Source organism: Psammomys obesus, unplaced genomic scaffold (genome assembly GCF_907164565.1).
Source record: "Psammomys obesus unplaced genomic scaffold, mPsaObe1.curated_primary_1811, whole genome shotgun sequence".
Taxonomy (NCBI): domain Eukaryota; kingdom Metazoa; phylum Chordata; class Mammalia; order Rodentia; family Muridae; genus Psammomys; species Psammomys obesus.
In genome coordinates, this window is record NW_026585691.1 from 5,132,509 (window position 1) to 5,160,410 (window position 27,902).

Sequence of the window (27,902 nt, forward strand, 5' to 3'; positions counted from 1 at the left end):
CAAGGTCTGAAGTGTTTATTTAGAGAAGGCCATGAGCTAGCTCCCCAGGCCAGTCACATAAATGCCTCTGGCTCTTGGGCAGCAGTGGATTCCGGCTATGCCCTCTTCCTGTGCCCTCTCATGCTTTGAGCTTGGCATACACCTGGGCAATGCGTGCTCGGCCCTGCTGCTCAAGTTTTCAGAGGATGTTGACAGCTGCTGGGAAACCAGGACACAATGAAGAAGAAACAGTAGCAGGCTGAAAAAAAAAAAAGGAAGTTAACGCAGTTGGATGATAATAGGGACTTTTCCCCCTTTTCTTTTTGGCTGGGAGATAAGCATGTTTTTGTTAGCTTAGGAGAGCAGGAGTTCATTGCAGCTCTCTGGCCGGACCTCATTTATAGATGGATCGAGACTTTGAGACCTGGCAAGCGCTGCAACTAGGCAATACTGAAGTGTTTTCAGCTCAGAGGAAAATCCCCAAAGTCTCCTAGTGATTGCTACAGGGCTCAAGTCTGCAGAGGGAACAAACACCCAGGCCAGAACTGGCCACTCGGGACATCACAGGGCCCATGTAGAGGTGCAGCCACAGATGTTTGGTTCCTGCTGAGACAAAATGAGGAGGGAGGACCTCAGCCTGCTCCTCACAAGTCTGTTGTGAGCTAACTGTGTTAGCTAATGAGGGGAGTGGGAAGTTCTCCCTAATGCCCTGAGTCTTGGGGAGTAGACGGCTAGATACAGCCGCCCCAGGTCCCTTGCTGACTAGCTATCTGGCTCACAGTCAAAGCTGTGTAGGTGGAGCTCTGTCTGACCGTCTACCAACCTCACACTCTTCTGCCACAATGCTTCCATGCTCCTATTTTGTAGGTACCTTTTTGTGCCCCCTATTTTGTTAGCACAGCTATTTGTATATATTGTATTTTTGGCCCCTAAAATATTGTGCTGAGAGCCTGTATCTCTCCTTTTTTCTTATGTTCAACTCTGTGCATGGCACAGAAAAAAGTTTCAAAGGACATTTGTAGAATGTACAATGAATGGACGAATGGACTGACTTCTAGTTGTTAGACCCAGGTGGTTCAGCCTCGAGGCCTCTTGAAGGGTAGCGTTTTCTGGAGACTTTCTTGGTTCAAAAAGGTCAGCAAGAGCAACTCTGAGTTCAAGAAACCATTGCTCTGTGAGAGACCCTAGATTCACAAGATACAGAGATGGAGGGAGTAGGAAGAGACAGACAGACACACACACATACACACAGAGAGAGAATTGTGGTCACTAGAGCCAAGGAAGGACTAGACACGTAAAGAAGTTGTTTTAAAAAGGAAACAGTAGGGCTGGAGAGATGGCTCAGAGGTTAAGAGCACTGGTTGCTCTTCCAGAGGTCCTGAGTTCAATTCCCAGCAACCACATGGTGGCTCACAACCATCTGTACTATCTGGTGTCTTCTTCTGGCCCGCAGGTGTACATGCAGACAGAACATAGTACACATAATAAATAAAATATTTGAAAAAAAAAAGAAGAAAGAAACAGTAGCTGGTGTGGTATACACACCTTTAATCCCAGCACTCAGGTGGCAGAGGTAAGCAGGTCTCTATGAGTTCAAAGTCAGCCTGGTCTACAGAGCAAGTTCCAGGACAGCCAAGGCTGCAGTGAGAAACCCTGTTTCAAAAGTAAATAAATAAATAGGAAGAGAGAAAGAAAGAAAATAGAGAGTAAATGGCAGGAAGCAATGGAAAGTGGTTCATGAGAGAGAAAACAAGATCTACCTGGCATTGTCCTTTGTTGCTGTTCATCATGACCAAGGCAACTTATACAAGACAGGGTTTAATGAGGCTTAAGGCTTTAGAAGGTGAATCCATGATCACCATGGTGGGGAGCATGGCAGCAAGCAGGCCGGCATGGCACTGGATCAGTATCCAGGAGCTTACATCTTGATCCACAAGCAGGAAGCAGAGAGTGGAAATGGTGTGGGCTTTTGAATCTCAAAGCTTGTCCTCCATGATGACACACCTCCTCCAAGAGGCCACACCTCTCAATCTTTCCAATAGTTCCACCCAATAGGAACCAAGGCTCAAATATATGAGCCTATGGGGGCGGTGGAGGGGGGAGCATTCTCACTAGTCACCATAAACACTCAGGACAAGAGCTGGATTTTGTTGGTTTTCTTTAAAGGTTAGTAAAATAGACACAGTTCTAATAACAAAAAAGGCACACATTTCTTGCTTAACATTAATAATCCTTTTGTGAAAATCTTATATTCTGTATGAAAACACCATAATGAGGAATTTACTCCCGTTATTATTTTTTTAATAAGCTATATTATCTAAAAAGCAAAGAAACCCTTGCTCTCCTGCTTGCTTTGATGCTTATCAGCCTTTTGCTCCCAATTTCTCTGAAGGTTCCCTATTCTGAACCGATAGTCTTACCGTCCATTTTATGGCCCTCATTTGACTTCTAGAGGACCAACTCTCTGGTGAGGTGAGCTGGGCACTGTGGAGTCTTCCTGGTTACACTCTTCACCGACTGAAGCAGAACCAATGTGGAAGCAAGTCCTTCTATGGGGCCACCGTATACCTGGCAATGCGAGCTGTATCTTACAGATCTGTCCCCAGCCTCACCAGTGCTGGGATGGTGGGTACGTGCCGACATCCAGGACCTCCTGGCTGTTAGGCACTGCTCTACCATTGAGCTCCATCTCCATCTGGTGTTCTTCCTTGGCAACTAATTGATGAATTTGGGTTTATGTCATCAGCAGACGGCTGGATTTGGGGAGCCAGTGCTTAATGAAAGTTTTTTTTAAATATATATATATATATATATATATATATAATTATTATTATTATTTATACTTTATTCACTTTGTATCCCCCCATAAGCCCCTCCCTTCTCCCTTCCCAGTCCCACCCTCCCTCTCCCTTCTTCACGCATGCCCCTCCCCAAGTCCACTGATAGGGGAGGTCCTCCTCTCCTTCCTTCTGATCTTAGTCTATCAGATCACATTAGGAGTGGCTGCATTGTCATCTTCTGTGGCCTGGTAAGACTGCTTTCCCCTCAGGGGGAGGTGATCCAAGAGCAGGCCTATCAGATTGTGTCAGAAGCAGTCCCTCTTCCCATTACTATGTAGCCCACTTAGACACTAAACTGCCATGGATTACATCTGTGCAGGGGTTCTAGGTTATCTCCATGCCTGGTACTTGGTACTTGGTTGGAGTATGGGTCTCTGAGAAGACCCCTGTGTTCAAATCTTCTAGTTCTGTTGCTCTCCTTGTGGGGTTCCTGTCCTCCCCATAACCTACTATTTCCCACTTCTTACATAAGATTCCATGCACTCTGCCCAACAGTTGGTCATAAAGTCTCAGCTTCTTTGATAGTCTGCAGGGCAGAGCCTTTCAGAGGCCCTCTGTGGCAGGTTCCTAGGTTGTTTCCTACTTTCTTCTTCTGATGTCCATCCTCTTTGCTTTTTGGGATGGTGATTGAGCATTTTAGTCAGAGTCCTCTCTCTTGATTAGTTTCTTTAAATGGGCAGCTTTTAGGTTTATCCTATAAGTCTATATGAGTGAGTATATACCGTGTGTGTCTTTCTGCTTCTGGGACAGCTCACTCAGGGTGATCCTTTCCAGGTCCCACTTTTACCTGCAAATTTCATGATTTCCTTATTTTTCATTGCAGAGTAATACTCCATTGTATAGATGTACCACAATTTCTGCATCCACTCTTCAGTTGAGGGGCATCTGGGCTATTTCCAGCTTCTGGCTATTACAAATAAGGCTGCTACAAACATGGTTGAGCAAATGTCCTTATTGTGTACTTGGGCCTCTTTTGGATATATGCCTAGGAGTGGTATGGCTGGATCTTGAGGAAGCGCTATTCCTAGTTGTCTGAGAAAGCGCCAAATTGATTTCCAAAGTGGTTGTACAAGTATACATTCCCACCAGCAGTGGAGGAGGGTTCCCCTTTCTCTACAACCTCTCCAACATGTATTGTCACTTGAGTTTTTTATCTTGGCCATTCTGATGGGTGTAAGGTGAAATCTCAGGGTTGTTTTGATTTGCATTTTCCTAATGGCTAATGAGGATGAGCATTTCTTCAAGTGTTTCTCTGCCATTCGATATTCCTCTACAGAGAATTCTCTGTTTAGCTCTGTTCCCCATTTTTTAAGTGGATTACTTGATTTGCTGCTTTTCAGCTTCTTTGGTTCTTTATATATACTGGATATTAGCCCTCTGTCAGATAAAGGGTTAGTGAAGATTCTTTCCCAATCTGTAGGCAGTCGTTTTCTTTTGATAACGGTGTCCTTTGATTTACAGAAGCTTTTCAGTTTCATGAGGTCCCATTTATTGATTGTTGATCTTAGAGCCTGTGCTGTTGGTGTTCTGTTCAGGAAGTTGTCCCCTGTGCCAATGAGTTCTAGGGTATTCCCCACTTTTTTTTCTAGCCGATTTAATGTGTCTGGTTTTATGTTGAGGTCTTTGACCCACTTGGATTTCAGTTTTGTGTAGGGTGATAAGTATGGATCTATTTTCATTTTTCTACATGTAGACATCTAATTGGACCAGCACCATTTGTTGAAGATGCTGTCTTTTTTCCACTGTATGGTTTTGGCATCTTTGTCAAAAATCAGGTGTCCAGAAGTGTGTGGGTTTATTTCTGGGTCTTCTGTTCGGTTCCATTGATCCACCATTCTGTTTCTATGCCAGTACCATGCAGTCTTTATAAGTGTTGCTCTATAGTACAGCTTAAGATCAGGGATGGAGATACCTCCAGAAGATCTTTTATTGTAGAGGATTGTTTTAGCAATTCTTGGTTTCTTGTTATTCCAAACGCATTAACAAAAGTTTTAAATTGCATCTTATTATCATGCTTTACCTATTTTCTATAGGGCTGTTTATATTTGCCTATTTTTAGGACCCTGTGTGTGTTAAGAGTAGTAGTAACTACTTACTTGCCAATTTTTCCCTTGTTATAGCTTTCGTGAGTCTCTTTTTTTCATTGAAATTCTTTTTCATAAAGAGTCTGGGGAGATGGTTCAGTTGGTAAAGTAGCTGCTGCACAAATATGACGGCCTGAACACACACACACACACACACACACACACACACACACACACACACACGTTCTTATTCATATAGTCAGCCTTTTCAGTGTCTGGATATCAAGTTGAGGGGAACTTTCATTCAGTACTGAATAAAGGAACATTACTGAAGTGCTTTCTTTAAGTAGCTGTATGGTTTGTATCTCATTTATCGCTTGTCTACGTTAGAAGTACCGAGACAAATTGTGAGTCTAACAGATCTAACTTTGTGGGTTTTTTTTTTTTTTTTTTTGGTATGGCTATTCAGTTATTTCCAATATTGGAATATCATAAAACCTAGCTCATTTTCACCGATTTGATCTTCCTTTATGCTGATTCTAAAAGGTGATCCAGGTTCAGTGGTCAGTAGCTCAGGCTGTTCACAGGCTTGTTTCCCGGCACTCATGTGGTTGCTCACAACTGCCTGTAACTCCAGTTCTAGGAAGTCCAACATCATCTTTTGGCCTCTGCAGCCATTGCATTCACACATGTTCATACATACATTTTGGATATTAGTCCTCTGTCAGATATAGGGTTGGTGAAGATCCTTTTCCAGTCTGTAGGCTGTTGTTTTGTTCTGATGACAGTGTCCTTTGCCTTACAGAAGCTTTTCAGTTTCATGAGGTGTCACTTATTGATTGTTGATCTTAGAGCCTGTGCTGTTGGTGTTCTGTTCAGGAAGTTATCTCCTGTGCCAATGAGTTCTAGGTTCTTTCCCACTTTTTATTCTAACCAATTTAATGTGTCAGATTTTATGTTGAGGTCTTTGACCCACTTGGACTTTAGTTTTGTGCAGGTGATAATATGGATCTATTTGCATTTTTCTGCATGTAGACATCCAGTTAGACTAGCATTTGTTGAAGATGCTTTCTTTTTTCCATTGTATGGTTTTGGCTTCTTTGTAAAAAATCAAGTATCCATAGGTGTGTGGGTTTATTTCTGGGTCTTCTGTTCGATTCGATTGATCCACCATTCTGTTCGTATGCCAGTACCCACACAGTTTTTTACATACATGCTGGCAGATGGTCCTACATATTAAATACAAATAAACAAATATTTTAAAGGTGCTCTGATTAAAAAAAAAAAAAGCTACGCATGGAAGTTCACATGGAAGATAAAAAGGTGTTGCCGAAATATATTTAATCAAAAAGTAGAAATAAAGGGACACTTACTCTATGAAATATCAAAGCACAATGAGAATGTATAGTAGGTAAACTCATGTAGTGTTAACACTGGACTAAAACTACATAGCAAAGTAAAATCCTCCTTTTACAGTGAGGATTGTGGTGAACATGACAGTTGAACTCTGGAGAAGGATGTGTAGTACGTGCTAAATTTTATCAACCAGCAGAGAAGAAATTTGGGCCTTCCTGTTCCGTCTGGGGACTTATTGGATTAATAGCTCATGTAATTACACTCCTTTTGTAGGATCACCAGAGTGAGTAGTAAATGAGACAGATCTTAGGCTTAACATTACAAACACTTTTATTAGATGTTAGAGGATGATGTAAGAGAGAACATTAAGTATGACTGATTGACCTGGGTGAAGCAGAGATGGGAGTCTGCCCTGCACTGCTGGTAATAGCCAGTTACACCCAGATAAGCTCCGGACAGAGGAAGACCTTGACTTAGCAATGCTCTGCCTTCCAGCTGTGCTAAATGCCCCTGGAGCATTGCCAGTGCTGGGAACTCCGGATGCAAATGCTAATGGCTCCTACCTGGAAGTCTTGCCCCATCCCTTCAGGGCCTTCTTCCTGGCTGGCCGAGCACACAGCTGAAGGGTACAATTGTGCCTGTACCTTCTGGCTTCTTCACCCTCAATCCCAGCACTGTGGGCCTAGGGTTAGCAGAAGGAAACTTGGGAATTCTATTATCTGTCTGTCTGTCTGTAGTCTGCCTGTCTGTCTATCTAATCTATCATTATCTATCACCTATCAATTTATCTATCCATTATCTATCTATTTATCTATCATTATCATCTATCTATCTATCTATCTATCTACCTACCTACCTATCTATCTCTATCTACTTATCCATTTATCATTATCATCTTTCTATCTGTCTGTCTATCACCTTGAGACAAGGTTTTACTCTGTATCCTAGGGTACCCTGGACTCACTGTGTAGCCCAGGTTGGCCTCAATCTTCTTGCTTCAGTATTCCCAAGGCTAAGATAGGTGCGGGCCACCGTGCTTTGCTGATTTGCTTTATTTCTTAAAACTCTTGTCTTAAATGTGAGCTCTTTTTCAAATCTATTGATTTTTTTGTTGTTGCTGTTATTGCTATTTCTTTCTTCAAGACAGGATTTCTTTGTGTAGGCCTGGCTGTCTTGCAACTAGCTCTGTAGACCAGGCTGCCCTTGAACTTACAGAGCTCTACTTGCCTCTGCTTCCTGAGTGCTGGGATTAAATCATGAACCACCACTAAGTAGCTAAGATGTATTCATTTAAAACTATGTGTAGGTGTGTGTGTATCTGTGTGTGGCCACGTGCATGTGAAGGCAGGTGTAATTGGAGTCTAGGGCCATTGGATCCCCTCGGAGCTGGAGTTCCAGGTGGTTGCTAGCTGCCTGAAGAACTTGAGTTCTCTGCAAGAGCAGTTCACATTTTTAACTACTGAGACACCTCTCCAGCCTCTGGTGTATGTTCTTTGTCACTAGAACCAACCCTACTGTCTCAGTTCTGCTTCCTATTGTGGTGGTAAAACGCCATGACCAGAGGCAACCTGGGAAGGAAAGGATTTAGTTCATCTTTCATTTCCAGATAGTAATCCCTCACTGAGAAGTCAGGGCAGACTCAAACAGGACAGACTCCTGAATGCAGGAGCTTATGCAGAGGAGCGCTGCTAACTGGCTTGTTCCTCATGGCTTGCTCAGCCTGCTTTCCTGTAACCTCCAGGATCGTATAAATCCACGGTGGTGCTGCCCACAGTGATCTAAGCCCTCCCATATGTCACTCATCAATCAAGAAAGTGCCTCTACAGACTTGCCTATACACCAGTCTGGTGGGGGGGGGGGGCATTTTCTGAATTGAGGTCCCCTCTTTCCAAATGACTCTACCTTGCATCAAGGTGACCCAAAATTAGGCACCACCCAGAAGTTTACTGTGTTATAATACAGCTTCAGAAACTGGGGATACAGAGAAAACTTTTGAAGGAGTGTGTGAAGGGAGATGAAAGAGAGATGGGCGGTAACTAGGGAAAGAATCAGGTGAAAAGGAAGCCTGGGAATTTTGTCAGCCTTGTTTCTGATTATGAGAGAGATTTGGGCAATATGAGAGAGGAGATTGTTCTATGCAATCCCTATCGGTGACCACACTTTCCATTTACCAGTCCAGCAACTGTTTCTAAACCTTGCCTCAGGATTCAGATTAATAGTTACCCCTAGAGCCATTTGCTTATCTGTAATGTCCTGATTTCTCGGAAGGAGAATTAACGCATTAGGAATTAGTAATGAGTAATTAAAAATAATTACCTGCCCCTCCCATAGGAGGTGAAGCTAAAGGATGAGGAGTGGGGCCTTTGTAGAGAGAGAGGAATGGAGAGAGGGTAATGCTAAGGAGAAGACACAGGAGGAGGAACAGATATAACACCTTTCTCTGTGAATTAAATGCCGACTCCTCACCTTCTGGGTATCAATGGGGTTGCCCTTTTCTTGGATTTATTTATTGGTTGATTGATGATTTTATACATGTATGTAATATGATTGTGTCCACTTTCCATCTTACCCTGAGTCTACTCCAATATATCTCCCTTCCAACTTTGCGTTTCCTTATTCTTTTTTTTTTTTTTACTATAACTCACTCAGTCCAGTTAGTGATGTTCATATGTGCATGGGCAATCTATCACTGACCACAGCCTCAAAGAAGAATGATTCTCCATCTGTCAGCAGCTAGTAAATGATACCAGTAGCTCCTCAGGTAGGGGTGGGGCCTTGTGAGCTTCCCCTCCCCAATCTTTGCTGGGGTTTTGGCTGGCTTGACCCTGTGAACTCAGAATTGGAATGCCCTTGTCACATCTAGAAGACAGCATTTTGCAGCACACCTCCCCACCCTCCTGCTGACTCTTCCTTGATGTTCCCTGAGCCTTGTGGGAGTGACAATGCTGTCCTTCTTAGGGCTGAGCAACGGAAGAGGTGCAGTGAGAATCCTGGTTTCTTTAAAAACCCTGTTATATGTTATGGAAACATGCTCCTGTTTTAATCCCCGGTGTGGCATGTGAAACTGCTTTAGATTGTCCACAGTAGCATACTACTTACCTCGTGTGGGCTCTGAGAGGGGCATGATCTTTGTCAGCTGCAGATGGTTTAATTCTGGGAACTCAGGAGGAATAAATGCCAGAGCCCAGAGTGGGGGGCGGGGGGAACGGTGGTTCAGCTCAAAGGAAGAAGGTGGCTGCTTTTCCTTCCACTGCTGCTCCTGAATGCTCCTGGTTGTTGCTGTTGAAGAAGCTGAAGTTGGAGATATCCTGAAACAAAGATTGTCCTTGCCCCCAAGGAACCCAACGTTCTTAACCAGCAGGAAGTAGCTAAAGAGAACTATGTCCCCTCTCCCCACTAACCTTCTTTCTGGTGTTGGGGTGTTAGAAGAGATAGAGGTAGAGAAGGGAGGTAGAGGAATAAGAACCCTAATAAAATAGATTTTAAAAAAATATAAGCCTACAGAAGAGAGAACAGGAGGATCATGAGTTTGAAGCTAGTCTTGGAATGTTCTTTTATGTCTGGGTGGGAGCTACCTCAGATTTCAGGGGAAGGAAGTGTGTCCAAGTCTCACTATCTACCTATTGGTCAGGATGCATGAATGCTAGAAGCTATTCCCATTAACGCACTGTGCCGGATTCGGTGAGTTCAAATGATTTTCCATTCTGAGCCTCGCAGAGTAGCTCACAGGCTAGGCTTTCTGCTATGGATCAGCAGGGTATAACACAGAGGCAAGTCTACGTGGCCTAAGGGACCAGGAACAGGGTGGACTAATGAGAGAGAAGGGAATCAGCTCAGCTCCACAGTGTGGACCAGAGAGGGGACTTAGGTTGACAGGTGATGGGAGCAGTTGCTGACCAGTAATCCACAGAAGGAAAGCAAGCTGGGAAGGATGAGGGAGGTCCTTTCTAACCCCTGGCTTCACTACCTTTCTAACACTGCTGGGATGGGAGGAGACCATATCTTAATTTTCCCAAGGATGTGTGCATTTTAAACGGTTTGCCTATGCTACCAGTGATTCAGGAAAAGTCAATATTTGTACTGCCCTCTCTTATTTAAGGTTGCAAATCATTGTTCATCAGAGTAGATAGAAGCAGTTTCTTGTCTCCAGAATATGCTTATTTCTTTTTCCTTTTTGCAACACTATCTTCATCTTTTTGTTGGGCGATGAGAAAAAGCACACCAGCTCCTCCCGTACATTGCTAGAGACTTGCAGGCTGTGTGTCCTGATTTCACCTTGAAAGCCACGTGGCCTAGCTATTCAACTTCCTTAAACTTTGGCTTCCTGTATAATCTGGCAGCATGAGCCCCTAGCGTGGCAATGAGGAGGCAATGAGGTGGTCTATGCAACGGATTTTGCATGGTGCTGGGATCTAGTGAGTGTCCCACTCACATATTGTGTGCATGCTGTAACTTTCAGGTGATTGAGTGGTCTGTGAGGGTTGGTAACAAAAAAAAAAATCAGAATTTTGGAGCTTGAAAGGGACCCTTGAAAGCATTTCTACCAAGAGAGCAAATTTCTGCCCCATTTCCCATCACCCACTCCCATCAGCACCGTGGCCGCTTAAGACTAATAGTACAAAGCATTCTTCGGCGTGCATGTATTTTCACAGGCATAGATGATTTTTTTTCAAGTTTGCCCGAGGAGTAGATATACTTTCTGGGCTTGCAGACTCCCTTGTGTCTCTGTAGGGCTGATGATCAAGAGGTTCAGGAATGAACCCCAAGTGCGTGTGAAAGCACCTATGAGACCAAACCGATGCCTGACCGTGTTTGACGTCAGAGCCATCAAGACAAGTTTGCTGAGCCTCATTCTTCAGGTGCTAAATACACTCTGATTATTGTTCTTTGTTCAGGTAAAGGAGGAAAATAAAGAGCCTCTATCCTGAAAACCCCAGGCTATATACCAACCCTTAACCAATAACTCAGGTGTGCTGCAGCAAGTTGCAGCCAATGAAACCCAGGGCCAAGTAGGTCATCCAACCTGTTATGTTTAAAGTTGGTGGACCTAATTATAAAGGTGCATTTCTGCCCTTTGGCTGGAATGAGGAAAAAAAAGCCTTCATGTAGAAGCCAGGAAAATCACCTTTGCTCCAAGCTCCATGTGTAATGAAAGGCTCTGCCTCAATGTAGGTCACGCCAAAATATTATTGACCTAGATTCTCTGCTGAATCAATACCATTAAGAGATCCTGACCCAGTTTTATACATAGCCTTCACTTTCTCATTGCGATTTTGGATCACCTTGGTGATTACAGATGCTGAGAGACAAGGATTCTAGTTGTTTCCGAGATGTGTTATAAATTGCCTTAATTCTCCATTAAGAGCCACTGAAAGGAAATTCAGGACAGAGGCCAGGATTCTCTGTGGCATCTTGTTTATTGTGAAGATGTGTGGCTGAAGCGTATGTCATAGAGGCGGCTGTGAGTGCCTGGGGGCTATGGCTGATACTAACATAGGGGTGCACGAGGCTGGTTGTCAATGTAGACTCACGAAGCTGGAACATAGTCAGGTACAGTGTGGGGTTAATAGAGGGTGGGTGAAGTCTACAGACACGCTGAGCAGGATATCAGTTGGGAGGCCCTTTGAAGGATGGCCCTTAAGTTTTTTTTTTCCATCAAACTGTAATTATATTAATTCTTGCCTTCTCTTTTCTCCCTCCAGCCCCTCCAGTGTCTCCCCTCATTTCCTCTTAAATTTATGATCTCTTTTTTATTATTGTTATACACACACACATATGTGCATAAATATGTAAATACAACTTGCTAAGTCTGTTCTGTGTTCCTTGTGTATATATGATTTCAGGGTCCACTGCTCTGTATTGGATAAGCAACTAGGGTCCCCTTTCCTTATTTTTCAAGTAAAATGTATTTGGTTAAAATTTTTTTAAATATCTATTTCTATTTTAATGTGTATGAATGTTTTGCCTGCATGTATGTCTACATACAATGTGCACGCAGTGCCCACAGGGGCCAAAAGAGGGCAGCAGATCCCCCAGAAACTGGAATTCTAGGCAGTTGTGAGCCACCATGTGGATGCTGGGAACCAAACCCAGGTCCTCTGGATGAGTGAAATGTAGTCTTAATTGGTGGGGTATTTCTACTTCCTAAATTTTTATTTATGCTTTATTTTATATGTACAAGTGTTTTATTTATTTATTTGTTTGTTTGTTTGTTTATTTATTTATTTACTTACTTACTTATTTTCTGCATATGTATATAAGCATATTTCACGCATACCTGGTGCCGTAGAGGCCAGAAAAGGGAGTCAGATCCCCTGACACTTGAATTATAAATGGTTATGAGACACCATGTGGCTTCTCGAAATTGAACCAAGGTTCTCTGGAAGCAGTGCTCTTAACCACTGAGCTATCTCTCTGGCTCAAGTGGTGACATTTTTTTAAGAAACAGCCTCCCAGAGCAGAGAGCAGCAAGGTCATCTATCATGGTTCAAAGCCTTTCTTTTACTGATTTGGATAACTCATCTCTGGGTACAAATCCAGCTGTGTGTGGCTTAGCAATGGGAACATACTATAAGAAATGCAAGCGTGGCTCAGTGATGCACACCTGTAATCCCAACACTCGGGGAAGCAGTGGCAGGTGGATCTCTGTGAGTTCAAGGCTAACCTGGGCTACAAAGTGAGTCCAGGACAGCGAAGGCTGCACAGAGAAACCCTATCTTAAAGAACAAAACAAAGCAAAAGAAATGCATCACTGGGTGATTTCATAGTATATATACTTACACAAAGATAACTACTCTTTCTCTCTCTCTCTCTCTCTCACACACACACACACACACACACACTTTCTCTTAGAGATCCACTGATAGATATGCAGTGCATGATCGAACAAAATATTGTACACTTCGTCTACCTTACTCAGCAAAGCAGCAAGGGCCTCCCCTATGGCTAACGAATGCATTCCCTATGTCAAACAGGACTTATGTGTCGTTACGAGAGGCATTGCCCTGAAAATTTTCTAGTGGGTCCTGAGGGCCCCTACCTGAGGCTGAAGACACCCCTGGTTACTTTGGCAGCCATGCTGAAAGGAGTAGCAGCTGTAAAGGAGTCTAACACACTTGGGCCTATTGAAGTCAGCACAGCCTCCAGAGGAGGCAGGAGACCGTGCTTTTGTCCTGGGGTTCCACGCCCCTAATGATTCGATCTGACTTAGGTTTTCTAGAGAGGCCATTTGCTGATGTGGCCATGATAGCTGTGGGGGAAGGTCACACTTGGGGCTTTCTGTTCTCTTCAGTTCAGGCTCCTGTTCACTGTGGGCATGAGACAGGAGGATGGGGCTCCTCCAGTGTCAGAGGTGAGGCCTTGTGGCACTGTCGTGGTCAGTGACGTAACTGTGAGCTTGGGCTCAGCCACGCCATCTCTGGTGACCTGCTAGTGACAGCTGGGTGACTGGGGGAGGAGAGAGAGGTGTGAGGAGAAACAACCAAGTCCAGATGGTGTCAGCACACAGGAAAAGGCCCAGGAAGGGGCTGCACATGGGACAGCATGGTTTTATGGGGGTGATCAAAATGTCCTGGCATGAGATAAGGCGACAGCTGGACAACTCTGTGAATACACGAAAAGCCGTTGGACACCCTTTCCGGAGGGGTTTTATAGTGTGAGGATTATAACTCAATCACCAGCACAAGCCTGAATTGTCGGAAGGAAGCTGCTCTCCAGACTTCTACTCTTACCGTCTTCCCATCAGGCTGCATCAACCTTCATGGCATGATTATACTATGACGTTGCCTTATCAAAGGAAAGCATCATACTAGCAAGACCATTTGACCAATTGCAGGGACTTCTAGATCTACTTTTGCTGTCAACTCAGCCACTTAATCCCTGTGCAGAGAAAAGTAAGAGCCACACGTTAACAGGAAATCGGGCCCAACACCCATACACAGAAGCTCAAAGGAGGATTTTCAGAACAACAGGTGTCTGAGTCACCGGTGCGGTGAGCAAGGGGTCAGATGGGGTTACATGCTGCAGGAGGCCACCGCAGCCTTGTCTTTCCTAACTGATGGATATCCAGGAGGGGCAGCCATTACAGCAGCAACGCCACAGTTCACAGGCACCCAGGTGGCTCCGGCTGATTGGCAGAGAAAAAAAACGAACGAGTTCTCTGCTGCTTCTACAGCAGTAGAAATCGAGGGAGGGTGTAGGTTCAGGATCCCCTCTGGAATGACCGGGAACTCAGCAGAGGCTCTTCCAGGCTGCACCACTCATATCTGTGAACTTACCTGAGGGGAGTCATGTCCCCTCCCTGAGCCCAGCTTTCTCTATCTACCAAGGGGGAATATTAACAGTCCACTCCCAGTAAACTTACCACGAGGATCCGTGAGGAGTTACATGGGCACCCTGGCTGACAGAGTCAGATGTCTCAGCTCTGCTGGCTCTCCTTGACTGACCTGTGATTAGGAAGGTATGTTAACAAAGGGAGAGATACCACAGCCAGGAAGAGCGTTTCCTGGCTTCTTGGTAAATGTAGTCCAGTCCAGGGACCTGGATCGGTCAAAAGGGTGTTAATGACACATGCCAAAGAGAGACATGAAGCCAAGCAGAATTGGGGGCTCCCAGATGCACTCTCCAGAGAGCCTAGGCTGCCAATGTCTCCTACCTTGTCTTCCCAAATAATGAGCAAGCCCACCCATGACACTGTACCCTGATCACAAGTTGAATTCTGGGGAAAGCCTGGGCTCCTTGCTGGGATGGTCAAGGCTCGTCAGAGACTGCTCCGGCTCCTCTGTGTCCTGCCTTAGTGAGCTCTTCTCTTTTTCCATATGTGCCAAGCACACAGCCCTCTTGCTAGGTATTATGTGCGGTTTGTTCCTGTAAGGTCCAGTAGCGGGGAGCTTGGTCCCAATGTGGAGGTTTTGAGGTGGCAGAACCTTGAAGACATGATGCCTGGTGGCTAGGTCATGGGTACCCCACCCTTAAAGATGGCTTAGTCTCCTGGAAGTGAATCTCGCAGAGGCCTCAGCTCTGGCTGGGATGGATTAGCTCATACCAGAAGGCAGCTTGCCATAAAAAGAGTGAGCACAGCTTTTCTCCTCTCTCACTTTTGTGTATGTGTTTGTACGTTGGCGTGTGGGCACATGTGTTCATGTGCATGTAAAGGCCGGAGGCTAACCTTGATTATCATTTCTCAGGTTGCAACCAGCTTCTTGTTTTTTTCCCTTTGAGACAGGGTCTCTCACTGAGATTATAAGCATTATGTTACCGGGCCTGACATTTTCACACAGGTTATGGGGTACAGGGAGTACTTTTTTTTTTCTTAATTTTTAATTTTTTTGAGATTATAATATAATTACATCATTCTTCTTCCTTTTCTTCCCTCCACACCCTCCCATATCACCTTCCTGGTTTTTGTTTTTAATTCAAGGGCTCTTTTTCATTAATATTTGTTATATACGGATGTGTGTGTGTGTGTGTATGTGTGTGTGTGTTTGTGTGCATACAACCTGTAACAAGGAGACTTCTCTTTGCAACAGATGGGGACTATTACAGAAAACCACAGCCAATCAGAATTCAGAGTTGTAGAGCCCAGCCCCAAGGATGCAGCTACAATAAAACTCCTGCACCTTTGGCTAAAAGATCATTGTGGAAGAGGCGGTAGAAAGAGTGTACGAGCCGGAAGACCGGGGAGTTCGCCGTGGGACTGTGCCTCCTAGTAATGTCAGTAGTATTTGCAGGTGACAACCCCAAAGCACAATTAGTCTGTGACTCTACCATTCTTTTAAGATTAATAATCTGCAGAATGGAAAACACAGGGACCAGGGAATTGGCGCCTAAGACAAGGAAAGAGGATGGGGGAGGTGCCAGTGTGTTCTTATGATGAAATATCTGGGCGAAAGAAACTTAAGGAAGAAAGGAACTATTTAGCCCACGCACTGCGGCAAGCAGCAGGAGCTCAAACAGCTACAGACCCGCAAGACAGAGAGAGGGCTGAACGCACACATGCGAGTGTTCAGCATGACTTCTCAAATGACACAGCTCAGGTCCTACCCGAAATTAAGGTGGGTTTTCCCATATCAACTGATATAATCCCCCTCACTTTATTCCCTGAGGCATAGTCTCTCACTGAACCCTGACCTCTCCAGAATCTTGTCCCCGGACTCCCTGTCTCTGCTTCCCAAGTGCTGGGATTACAGATGGGCTGCTACAGTGCCCTAAACTTTACGATTTCTGGGGCTCTGGACTTGTGTCCTCCACACTTTATGACAAGCTCTTCATCCACTGAGCCATCTCCTCAGCCCCCTGTAGATGTGCCAAATTCAAGGTTTATGTGAAGATACATAATAGAGAGTTTGATGGTAGAATTGCTGCATAAAATAATTTCAGCAAGTGAAATTTCAGTGAGTGGGGCTGTTGCAATGATGGGTATCAGTTAGGCGATAAACCTCTGGGCAGATCCATGAGAGAGTTTCTAGATTAGATTAATAGAGTGGGAAGCCTCTCCATAATGTGGACAGGGCCAGTCCGTGGGCTGAGGTCCTGGCCTGAATATAAAGAAGGTGACCTAAGCACCAGCATTCCTGTCTCTCTGATGGCTGATGCGGCATGACCAGCTGCCTTATGCTCCCACAGCCAGGATTTCGCCTCTGCTCTAGACAGTGCCCTCCAACTGTGAGCCAAGACAAACCCTTCCTTCCTTATTTTGTCATAGCAATGAGAAGAGCAGCAAATACAGCCCCAATCCCAGCCAGGTCATGGATGAAAGAAATGTAAAGATTCGCTTAGGCTTTAAATACAAACTATCTAGTGAGGAGATCAGAGATATGAGGCCTGAAAGTGATTCAGCTTCCTGGGACCCAGGAGTCTGATTGAAAAGCAGCTCTGTGAGAGCCAGCAGTGTGTTCTGACCACAGAAAGCTGAATTCATTCTCAGAATGACTGTATTCATACCCACCAATCTATAAATAAGGACATGAAGTAATAGAAGTGCAGCGTCTGGATGAAAATACTTTAACCCTTACATGTCTCAGAAAGAAAGTAGCTAGGGTATCTGTTCTTAGTCCTGTTGCCCCTGAGCCCAATAAACATCAGGGCTGATAGGAGACGTCAAAGCAAGAGGACCCAGTTGAGTGCTGGCAGTCACTATCTGAGCATCGTCATCCTCGTAGGTAGAGACATCCAGGACAGGGTCTGATTTTATGGTGTTGTTATAAACAATGATGAAAATCTCAACCATTCTCTTTTACCAATAAGAACTCAGGAGACAGATGCTGGGTGAAAACCTGCTAGCTCAGAGAAGCAGAGAAAGGACACAGGTGACCTTTCTCAGCTCAGGTCCGGATGGAAAAACCCCAAAAGGCTCACTAGTAAAACTGACAGCCCAGGAGAAAAGGGCCAAAAACACCCAAGGCCAGAGGGTTGAACAAGAGGCTTGTTAGTTCAAAGCCCCAAAAAGCCAGGGAGCTGAGGAGCTGAAACCTAAGTTAAAGTCAGAGCTTGAGCTAAAAGCTCTGTTTAACATAGTAAAAATGGCCATCCTACCAACAGCAATCTACAGATTCAATACAATTCCCATCAAATTATCAACACAATTCTTTACAGACCTTGAAAGAAAAATTCTCAACTTCATATGGAATAACAAGAAATCCAGAATCGCTAAAACAATCCTCTACAATAAAAGATCTTCTGGAGCTATCTCCATTCCTGATCTCAAGCTGTACTGTAGAGCAACAGTAAAAAAAAAAAAAAAAAAAGCCTGCATGGTATTATTGTACTGGAATAGAAACTGGCTGGTGGATCAATGGAATCGAATTGAAGACCCGGAGATAAACCCACACACTTATGGACACCTTATTTTTGACAAAGATACCAAAACAATGGAAAAAAGGTAGCATTTCAACAAATGGTGCTGGTCTAACTGGATATCTACATGTAGAAAATAAATACGCAAATAAATCCATATTTATCACCCTGCACAAAACTAAAGTCCAAGTAAATCAAAGACTTCAATATAAAACCAGACACCCTAAACATGTTATAAGAGAAAGTGGGGAAGAGCCTTGATATCATTGGCACAGGAGACAACTTCCTGAACAGAACACCAACAACACAGGCTTTAAGATTAACAATCAATAAATGGGACATCATGAAACTGAAAAGCTTCTGTAAAGCAAAGGACACCGTCATCAAAACAAAACGACTGCCTACAGATTGGGAAAGAATCTTCACCAATCCTATATCTGACAGAGGGCTAATATCCAGAATATATAAAGAACTCAAGAAGTTAAACAGCAACAAATCAAGTAATCCAATTAAAAAATGGGCTACAGCACTAAACAGAGAATTCTCAATAGAGGAATATTGAATGGCAGAGAAACAAAGAAATGCTCAACATCCTTAGTTGTCAGGGAAATGCAAATAAAAATGACCCTGAGATTTCACCTTACATCCATCAGAATGGCTAAGATCAAAAACTCAAGTGACAACACATGCTGGAGAGGATGGAAAGAAAGGTGAACCCTCCTCCATTGCTGGTGGGAATGTGAACTTGTACAACCACTTTGGAAATCAATCTGCTGCTTTCTCAATTAGGAATAGTGCTACCTCAAGATCCAGCTATACCACTCCTAGGCATATACCCAAATATGCTCATGTAAACAGCAAGGACATTTGTTCAACCATGTTTGTAGCAGCTTTATTTGTTTGTTATAGCCAGAACCTGAAAACAACCCAGATGTCCCTCAGTTGAAGAATGGATACAAAAATTGTGGTACATTTACACAATGGAATACTACTCAGCAATTAGAAACAAATCATGAAATTATGAAATTTGCAGGCAAATGGTAGGAACTAGAAAAGATCATTCTGAGTGAGGTATCCCAGAGGCAGAGACACACACATGGTATATGCTCACTGATAGGCAGATATTAAACATGCAATATGGGATAGTCATGCTGGAATCTGTACACCTGATGAGGCTGATCAATAGAGAGTACCCTGGGTGGGATGCTCAGTCCTCATTCAGAGGTGCAAGTGAGTTGGACTTTGGAGGAAGGAGAGGGGAAGAAGCAGAGTGGGAGCCTATATCAGAGAGGGACTCTACCCTGCAGGGTGTTGGGGCAGATGCTGAGACTCCTAGCCAGGGAAAGATAGAAAGACTTAGAGGGGACAGGAGCTCCACAAGGAGAACAACAGAACCAAAAAATCTGGGCACAGGGGTCTTTTCTGAGACTGATACTCCAATGACCATTCATGGAGGTGACCTAGAACCCCTGCACAGATGTAGCCCATGGCAGCTCAGTGTCCAAGTGGGTTCCCTAGTAATGGGGACAGGCACTGTCTCTGACATGAACTCAGTGGCTGGCTTTTGATCATCTCCCTCTGATTGGGGAGCAGCCTTATCAGGCCACAGAGGAAGACAATGCAGCCAGTCCTGATGAGACCTGATAGGCTAGGGTCAGAGGGAGGGGGAGGAGACTTCCCCTATCAGTAGACTTGGGGAGGGGCATGGTAGGAGATGAGGGAGGAAGGGTGGGATTGGGAGAGGCTGAGGGAAGGGACTACAGTGGGGATACAAAGTGAATAAACTAATTTATAAAAAAAATAATTAATTAAAAAAGAAAGAAAAAGCTCTGCTTCTTCAACAGGCTGTCTTAAATAGCCCTCAACTCAAAGTCCTTCCTACTCTTCAATCCCCATCAATCCCTTTCAGCTGGTTTCTTGCTCTGCCTCTTGACATAGGGTTAACTTTATTAGATCTGTTATACAGAGAACTCTTGGATTAAAGGTGTGTGCTAGGGCTGGCTGAACCGCACCATAATCACCTGTTTACAATAAACAGAAAGTTCTTGGATTAAAGGTGTGTTTTAGGGCTCACCAAACCAAACAATAAACAGGGTTTTACAGTTCACAATTTTGGGGTTCACAATGGGATCAACTATCCTCCTACACTATGGCACTAGGATTGGGGGTTCAGAGGCATGTGCCAACCCCAAGCTGAGAGAAGAGATGAACCTTCCCCCTCCCCCCGAGAGATTATTATTAGCATCAACCCTGCAGGGGTCAGAAGAGGTCATGCATGGTGTGAATCATGGAGCCAAGAGTGGGGAATACAGTGGATATAGGACTAGAGTTAAGGTGGGTGGGAACGGAAGGTTATGGGAGCAGACTGGGCCAGTTTTATGGACTGAATATGCTCTAGGCAAGGATGGAGTGGGACTCCAGGGCCAGATGAGGGTAGACATCTGCAGCCATGGTCCCTGTTGACCAAAGGACAGCAGGGCCTTGATCTGTGTGGGGGTGGTGGCGATGGAAAGGATGAGATGGAGGGAGCTCACTGTTAATTACTGCTTGCCTGTCAGGTAATCTCTGGGAATGGAGACGATGACTAGTCACAGGAGCCCCGACTCCCAGCCTTGCTGTTGGTACACTGTGTCCTCTGACAGGTCATTTAGCTGGCGAGCCTGTGTCCTCTCTATTCTGAATCAGACAATAACACTGATTCATGCTGTAGGAGGGGTCTGCGGGTTCTCAGTACCCTGGGGGAAGCCGATGGCTGTCACACAGTGTGTCCTCAGAGGAAATTATGGGGTTCCTCTTCTCGCTCCTCTTGCTTTAATGTTTTCCTTTTTTTTTAATTTTTATTTTAACTGTCGGTGGCTAGCAAGGGCAGATAAAGCATTTTCTTTTCTTTTGAGACAGGGCCCCACTATGTAGCCTTGGCTGGCCTGGAACTTACTCACTGTGTAGTCCAAGCGTGAATTCAAACCCACAGAACTCCACCTGCCTCTGCTGCTACCTCCAAAGTGCTGGGCTAGTATTAAAGGTGTGTGCCACCCAACCTGGCCCACAGTACCCCATTTCTAAGCAGAACCAGGGCCAAACAGTCCTGTAGCAAGACTTGATGATAGAGGCTGGCACGGTCGCCAGTCCCACTGCCAGCGCTCATGTTTCCAGGGCTATTATCTCAGCCAAACGTCTCTTAGTTCAAGAGGCAGAATGCAGTTCCTGGGAATGTAGTCTCTGACTGAACATTCCTGCCTCCAAGAAAGCCACCTGAGTTCCGGGGACTTCAGCTCATGTGGGATTCATCTGTCTTTCCTGTTCACATACTAACATCTCTTCCAACTCTAACCATTTTCCTCATGGCATCATATTCATGAATCAGTAATATTGTCTGATTTGGAATAGAAAGGACACAGGTCTAGCAGCTGAATGACCTGCCTGAAGACAGCAATGGCAGGGGCAGGAGTCAGGGCTCCTGTGACTGGGTAAGCCAAGATTCTGTGCCCCCCTGCACCCGCTGCTTTCTCAGAGGCCCCTCATAGCTATCGCTCTGCAGGCAGCCATGACCTGCTTTGACTTCATCCACTCACAAGCACCCATAGTTTACGTATTTAGGAATGCTTTGTTTAAAACCCTGTATCCCTTGCCAAAGTAAGCAATCTTTTCAGATGATGAATGGAAATCTAAAGTTGAGCTGTAGCCTTAGGAGTCCCCTCTCTGTATGTGCTGCCTGGGTCACAGAGGCTCCCTGGGAAAAGGTAGGGCTGGATTGAAGCAAGGACATGACTTACTGGCTAGTGCTATTGCTGGATCACCTGTGGTCAAAAGTGTGACCATTAGTGTCGATCATCGTTACACACGTGAGCTTCTGCACGACACTTGTCCCTCTCGCCGTGCAACACAGGGTAAACAACAATCATTTCTCCCTCACTTGTTGACAGTTGTCTAGAGAGGGAGCCTGCCGGTATGGCTGCCTTTTCTCCGCTGCCGCAATGGTATCTTAACTCTTTGGAGATCAGCCCCCCTGTTCCTACCCTGCCTTCCCTGATAGAACTGTTTCCTTCTAACAAAGTCCCCACTTTTTTTGGTGGTGTGTGTAGGGGTTGCTGTTGAGTTAGTCTGAACAGTTTCTGTCCTTTGTTCTCTTGACAGACATCATCACACTCCCTGAACCAAATGACAGCAAAGTCTTTGTGAGTGACGGCAGAGGGAGTAGTGTGGAGTTGGTTCCCGAGTCTTGCTCACAAGGTCGCAGCTGTGTGGGGGTTGGGGAGTGAAGCTGGCCTCACTTGGGCAGGACTAGAAAGCCCTTTGAGTAGTTGGGACGGACTTTAAACTTGACAACCTCTCTTCTCACCCACAGACTGCAGGGCTGGCCCAGGGTTTCCCTTCCCTGCCATCCCCTGCTGCCCCTCACCCAGCAGGTCTCCATACGTCATATCTGGCTTCTCGGGTTCTTGTGTCCCAACTTCTGGTTGCTCAGCTGACCAAGAAGGCACATCTAGATAGAGGGAGCCACATCAGAAGGGGACCAGCAGGGCTGTGCCACCCCTTAGACCTCGACCGCTAGCATGGACAGTAGCAGACTCTCGGATGGCTGGGGATGGGAACCTCCAGCGTTTAAGACCAGTCCCACATAGGAAAAGAGCACCTCAGCCCTCTCAGACCTCACCCCTCTCCCAAACACTGTACTCTTCTCCACTGAAAGAAGAAAGTGATTTGAACAAAGTAATGTGGAAAAGGACAGTATGCCCTCCCATTATTTATCCTGTGACAATGACCCCTAATGAGAATGACCTGGAAGAACTTCTAGGCAAAGAATTTTTTAAAAAATGATTGTAACAATATTAATTGTCTTTTGGCTCCTGGTTAGAAAATGTGGCGTCATCCTTTAAAAGTAGGGCTTTCCCGACACTGAAGACATCTTTTGTTTTATTCTTTCGTTTGCCTCATCTCTGGGCAGCAGCGTAAAAGCACAGCCCATTGCTGACATTCACATTAACGTTGGCCAGAGGGAAGTGTGAACAATGCCTGGTGCTGGCAGGCACGAACACACGACAGCGATGAGAGAAACGTGAACAAATCATTCTGCCCGTGACTCAGAAATTCTGCTGCCCCAAATGAATCATCTGTGACAGCCAAACAAATCTTACTGCAAAGCACATCATTCCAAACAGGGGCACAGCTGACGTTCTGTAACAGCTCTTTTTCTCTCATTTATAGCTCCAAACAGGTGAGTTTTAGAACATGTAATTGTGTTGTTGGAGTCAGCAGAGGCTGGCTTCAGGCCAGGGCTTAGAATAGCTGACGTAACTGTCTGGCAGGTGGAGAGACTGCTTCTGTGGGCCTCCTGGCTCAGCCTTTTCCTGGTGGCTCAGATTTGGATCGGCCCCAGAGTCCATCATTGCCTCGGTTTGTGTAGGTGTTTTTCCCTCCCCATGCTAGAGATGGGTTTTGGTAAGGCAGACCTACTGTCTCTACACCTCCGAATCATCTGTACCTCGGCTCTGTGTTTTCTTAACAACCAAATCAAACAAACCAAAACATTTTTTTTTCCTCCAAGCTCTCTAGCACAGGTTGGCTCAAAGGTCACTGCTCTCGGTACCATGTAAAGAAAGGATTCATGCCTGAACCCATGCTGTCTGCTGCTCTCCTTCTGGCAAGGCTCACGGCCTCTGGGAACTTAGAGAATTAGTATCAGAGCTCTGGCCAGGGAACTGAGGGCTGAAGTTCCCATTGTGATTCTGTCACTAATGGGCCAAGAGCCTGTGTCAGGCAGGGGCTGGTGGGATAGCTCAGTGAACATGCACACAGTACATACATGTGTAAGCATGCGGACCCAAGTTCAGACGGCCAGAATGCATATAAAATCTGGATGCCGTAAGAAATGTCTGTATTCCCAGTGTTGCGGGGATACGCAGGGGCATCCCTGGGGCTCACAGACTGTCCAGCTCTGGGCGGTGAGCCCTGGGTTCAGTAAGCACCTTGTAGGGAGCAATAGAGTAAGGGCACCTGACAACAGTCTCTGGCCTCCACTCATACACACAGCAGGTACATTACACGTATACAAAACATACATGTATATCTTGTGTTTGTGTGTCCTGGTTTCCCCATCTATGCTATGCTAGGATTCCAGAGGATCAGAGGCTGTCAAAACTTTCTATAGGGGATGTTTCAAAGTGTATACAAAATCTTGAGTTAAATTTCATAAAAATTGTTTGTTTGTTTGTTTTTACTTAAAAAAAAAGTATCTGGGTTGAGAAGATGGCCTGCCTTGGAACCATGAGGACATACATTAGGTCCCAGAACTCACATGGAAACGTTAGGTATGGTGGCTTACACTTGTAATTCCAACACTGGAAAGGCTGGCCAGATTCCTGGGGTTTGCCATGCAGCCAGCCTAACGAGAGACCCTATCTCAAAGAAGGTGTCAGTGTTTCTGAGAATGACTCCCAAGGCTGTCCTCCCGCCTCCACCCACATGCACGCACACGAAAAGATCAATTGTATCATCCTATTGTAATAAGATAAGAGCAGCCAGTTTGTATTCTAATTTTAACTCAGGATATTGGAGCACATTCCTTTGACTTTCTCATGAACACCTTTTGTGGTCTTGTGATAAGCCTTGCTGGACAGATCCAGGCAGGCATTTCTTCAAAGGAAATAGAAATGAGTTCCTACTTAAATGATGTGTTTGGATAACCCATGAACATTACTGGTTATCTCTCTCCTCTTTGCCAGCCATCTGGTCACGAGTTGGGAAAGATATCTTTCATTTACCACTGCCATATCCTTCATTTACCACTGCCTGGACTAATGCTAGGTCCCAGCTCCTGACAGCATGGGTGGGCTGGCTTTTTAGGAGCTGCCAGAGAGGGCAATCCTGGCTCAGGACCAGAAGTCGCAGCACATCTTCCCAGAACAGCAAGGCCTTCCATGGGCTGGCAACACGTTGAACCGTGAAGTTGGGCTGCCTCTTCACCCACTTGGCTTAAGTAGAATTGATAAACCCTCCCTGGCAGCTGGCTGAATTTGCCTTCTTGGATTTGCACTGGAACTTGAGTGTGGGGCTGGAAACATCAGACTTAGCCTGAATGCGAGTCACCTGATCCATTCCTGTCTCTTCTAGACCCTTTGTTGGTCAAGAGCTGAGCTGTTAATCCTGTGGGAACTTTCGTTTGTTGGTGAAAGAGAAGTAGGCACCCTTTACTCTCCAAATCTCAGAGGATCAAGAGGTCAACTGGATCTGACTCAGATAAGAATATTGTATAATTTGTGGCTTCAAAGAGGTCTTGGGACTCAGAAGTGAAAACAGTGGACCTGCAGGCTGTTATCTGCCAATTCAATTTTTACACCACAGGCAAATATTATTTCTAAACTTTAATTTATTATTTATCTTGTTGCTTGTTCTCTGTGTCCCCTTAAACTTTGCACCTGAAATGACTTTCTTCTTTTTTTCACTTTTAAAAAAATGTATTTATATTTTTATAAATTACAGTTTATTCACTTTGTATCCCCACTGTAGCCCCCTCCCACATCCCCTCCCAACCCCATTCTCCCTTCCTCATCCCCTCCGATGCCCCTCCCCAAGTCCACTGATACGGAAGGTCCTCCTCCCTTCCCTCTGACCCTAGCCTATCAAGGCTCATCAGGACTGGCTGCATTATTTTCCTCTGTGGCCTGGTAAGGCTGCACCCCCCTCAGGGGGAGGTGATCAAAGAGCCAGTCACTGAGTTCATGTCAGAGACAATTCCTGTTTAGGAACCCACTTGGACACTGAGCTGCCCTGGGGTACATCTGTGCAGGGATTGTAAGATATCTTCATGCATGGTCCTTGTTTAGAGTATCTGTCTCAGAAAAGACCCTTGTACCCAGAATTTTTTTTCATCTGTTGCTCTCCTTGTGGAGCTCCTGTACCCTCCAGGTCTTCCTATCTCCCCTGTCTTTCATAAGATTCCTTGCACTCTGCCCACAGTTCGGCTATGAGTCTCAGCATCTCCTTCAATACCTTGCTGGGTAGAGTCTTTCAATGGCCCTCTGTGGTAGGATCCTGTCCTGTTGCCTGTTTTCCCCCTCTTCCGATGTCCATCCCATTTGCCTTTCTGCATGAGGATTGATCATTTACCCAGGGTCTGCCTCCTTGCTTATCTTCTTTAGGTGTACAGATTTTAGTATATTTGTCCTATATATTATATGTCTAATATCCACTTATAAGTGAGTATATACCATGTGTGTCTTTCTGCTTTTGGGATACCTCACTCAGGATGATCTTTTCTAGTTCCCACCATTTGCCTGCAAATTTCATGATGTCCTTGTTTTTTGTTGCTGAGTATTCCATTGTGTAAATGTACCACAATTTCTGTATCCATTCCTCCACTGAGGGACATCTGGGTTGTTTCCAGATTCTGGCTATAACAAATAAAGCTGCTACAAACATGGTTGAACAAATGTCCTTGTTGTGCACTTGAGTATGTTTTGGATATATGCCTAGGAGTAGTATAGCTGGATCTTGAGGTAGCATTATTCCTAATTGTCTGAGAAAGCGCCAGATTGATTTCCATAGTGGTTGTAGAAGTTTACATTCCCACCAGCAGTGGAGGAGGGTTCCCCTTTCTCCACATCCTCTCCAGCATGTGTTGTCACTTGAGTTTTTGATTGTAGCCATTCTGATGGGTGTAAGGTGAAATATGAGTGCCTTTCTTGATCCCCATTTGGTCTCAGCAATGAGACACTTTTTTTAAAAAGATATATTTTAAATTTATTTTTTGAGAATTTGTTTTCTCTCCTTCAACTCCTTCTAGAGTCTACCCCTCAACAAATTTCCCTCCCATCTTTATCTCTCCCCGTTCTTCTCCTCTTCCTTCTTTTCTTCTAACCTACTGAGTCCCATTACTGCAATCTGCATGCACACAGGTATAGGACTATCCACTAAAGCATAAGCGACCAAACAGGCCTGAAGAAAACTGACTCTCCCTTACCCCAGCAGCCTACAACTGCCGGGGACTCTCAGGTGGGTGGACAAGCTTATATGTATGGAAACCAGAGGACAATGTTGGCAAGTTGGTTCTCTCCTTCCACTGGGTGTTCCCGGGATCAGACTCAGGTGGGCAGGCTTGTATGATGAATACCTTTACCCGTGGGGCTGTCTTGAATGCCTGCAGATAATGACTTTAATTTTTTTGAACGTTCATGCAGAGCACTTGCTGTTTCCTCTGAATGAATGAAAACTTGGGATAGACCCTGGATCCCAGCAGGCCGTTAGGGATGGGTGTGACAAGATTCCTCAGTGCTGGGCCTTCTACCCTGAGGGACCTGTTTCTGGAAATGCCTCCCACCCCCAAATCCAGCCTATTCGCATTTGGCCACAGATCTGTGGCTACTCCTAGCCGTGTGGCTAGATTCACTGCACAGCTGATTAAATATTTGAGCAACTCATTTTATAATGTGACTTCGCTAAGTGCTTACCTGCCTCGCGCACCAAAGCCACCGGTGATTAGACAGCTCAGAAAAAGCCCCAGAATGCAAAGACACATCCATCTCAGCTCGAAATAGAAAACTCAGCAACACTCTCCGGAAGGTTGTAAATAGAGCCGTCGGGCTGTGTGGCCTTCGTCATGACTCAGCTAGAGACAAGGCCGTGTCACAGGGGCGCCTCATCGACAGCTCAAATGTTCCCATTGACATGCAGTCATAAAGGATCAGTTCCAAGGTGTGTTCTGGTGGAAACACTAAATGAAGGCAGCCAAGGTTGGGGCCATATTTATGTTAAGCTGCCAGAGAGCAATCACTTCCTTCTGAGTTCTATGTGGCTGCCTGACTTCCTCTGACGTCAGTGAGAGGCTGACCTCCTTCTGAACACATAAAAAAAAAATCTAATGAGTTGGAATTTTCCACTCATATGGAGCTTGTTCAGTTATAATGATTTTTTT

The 27,902-nt window shown here is 45.0% G+C and overlaps 1 long non-coding RNA gene across 2 annotated transcripts; it reads right to left on the minus strand.

Annotated features, from left to right (window-relative positions):
• LOC129668611 (uncharacterized) lies at positions 1-27,687 on the minus strand. 2 transcript variants are annotated; one of them, XR_008718945.1, is made up of 6 exons: positions 27,439-27,687; positions 14,562-14,643; positions 9,299-9,478; positions 4,916-6,072; positions 2,400-2,732; positions 1-238 (listed from the first exon to the last, which is right to left on the minus strand). It is a non-coding gene; the product is annotated as an uncharacterized LOC129668611 (long non-coding RNA). The 2 variants fall into 2 exon arrangements; XR_008718944.1 differs by having other exon boundaries at positions 9,299-9,490.
• Positions 27,688-27,902: the final 215 nt, after the last annotated feature.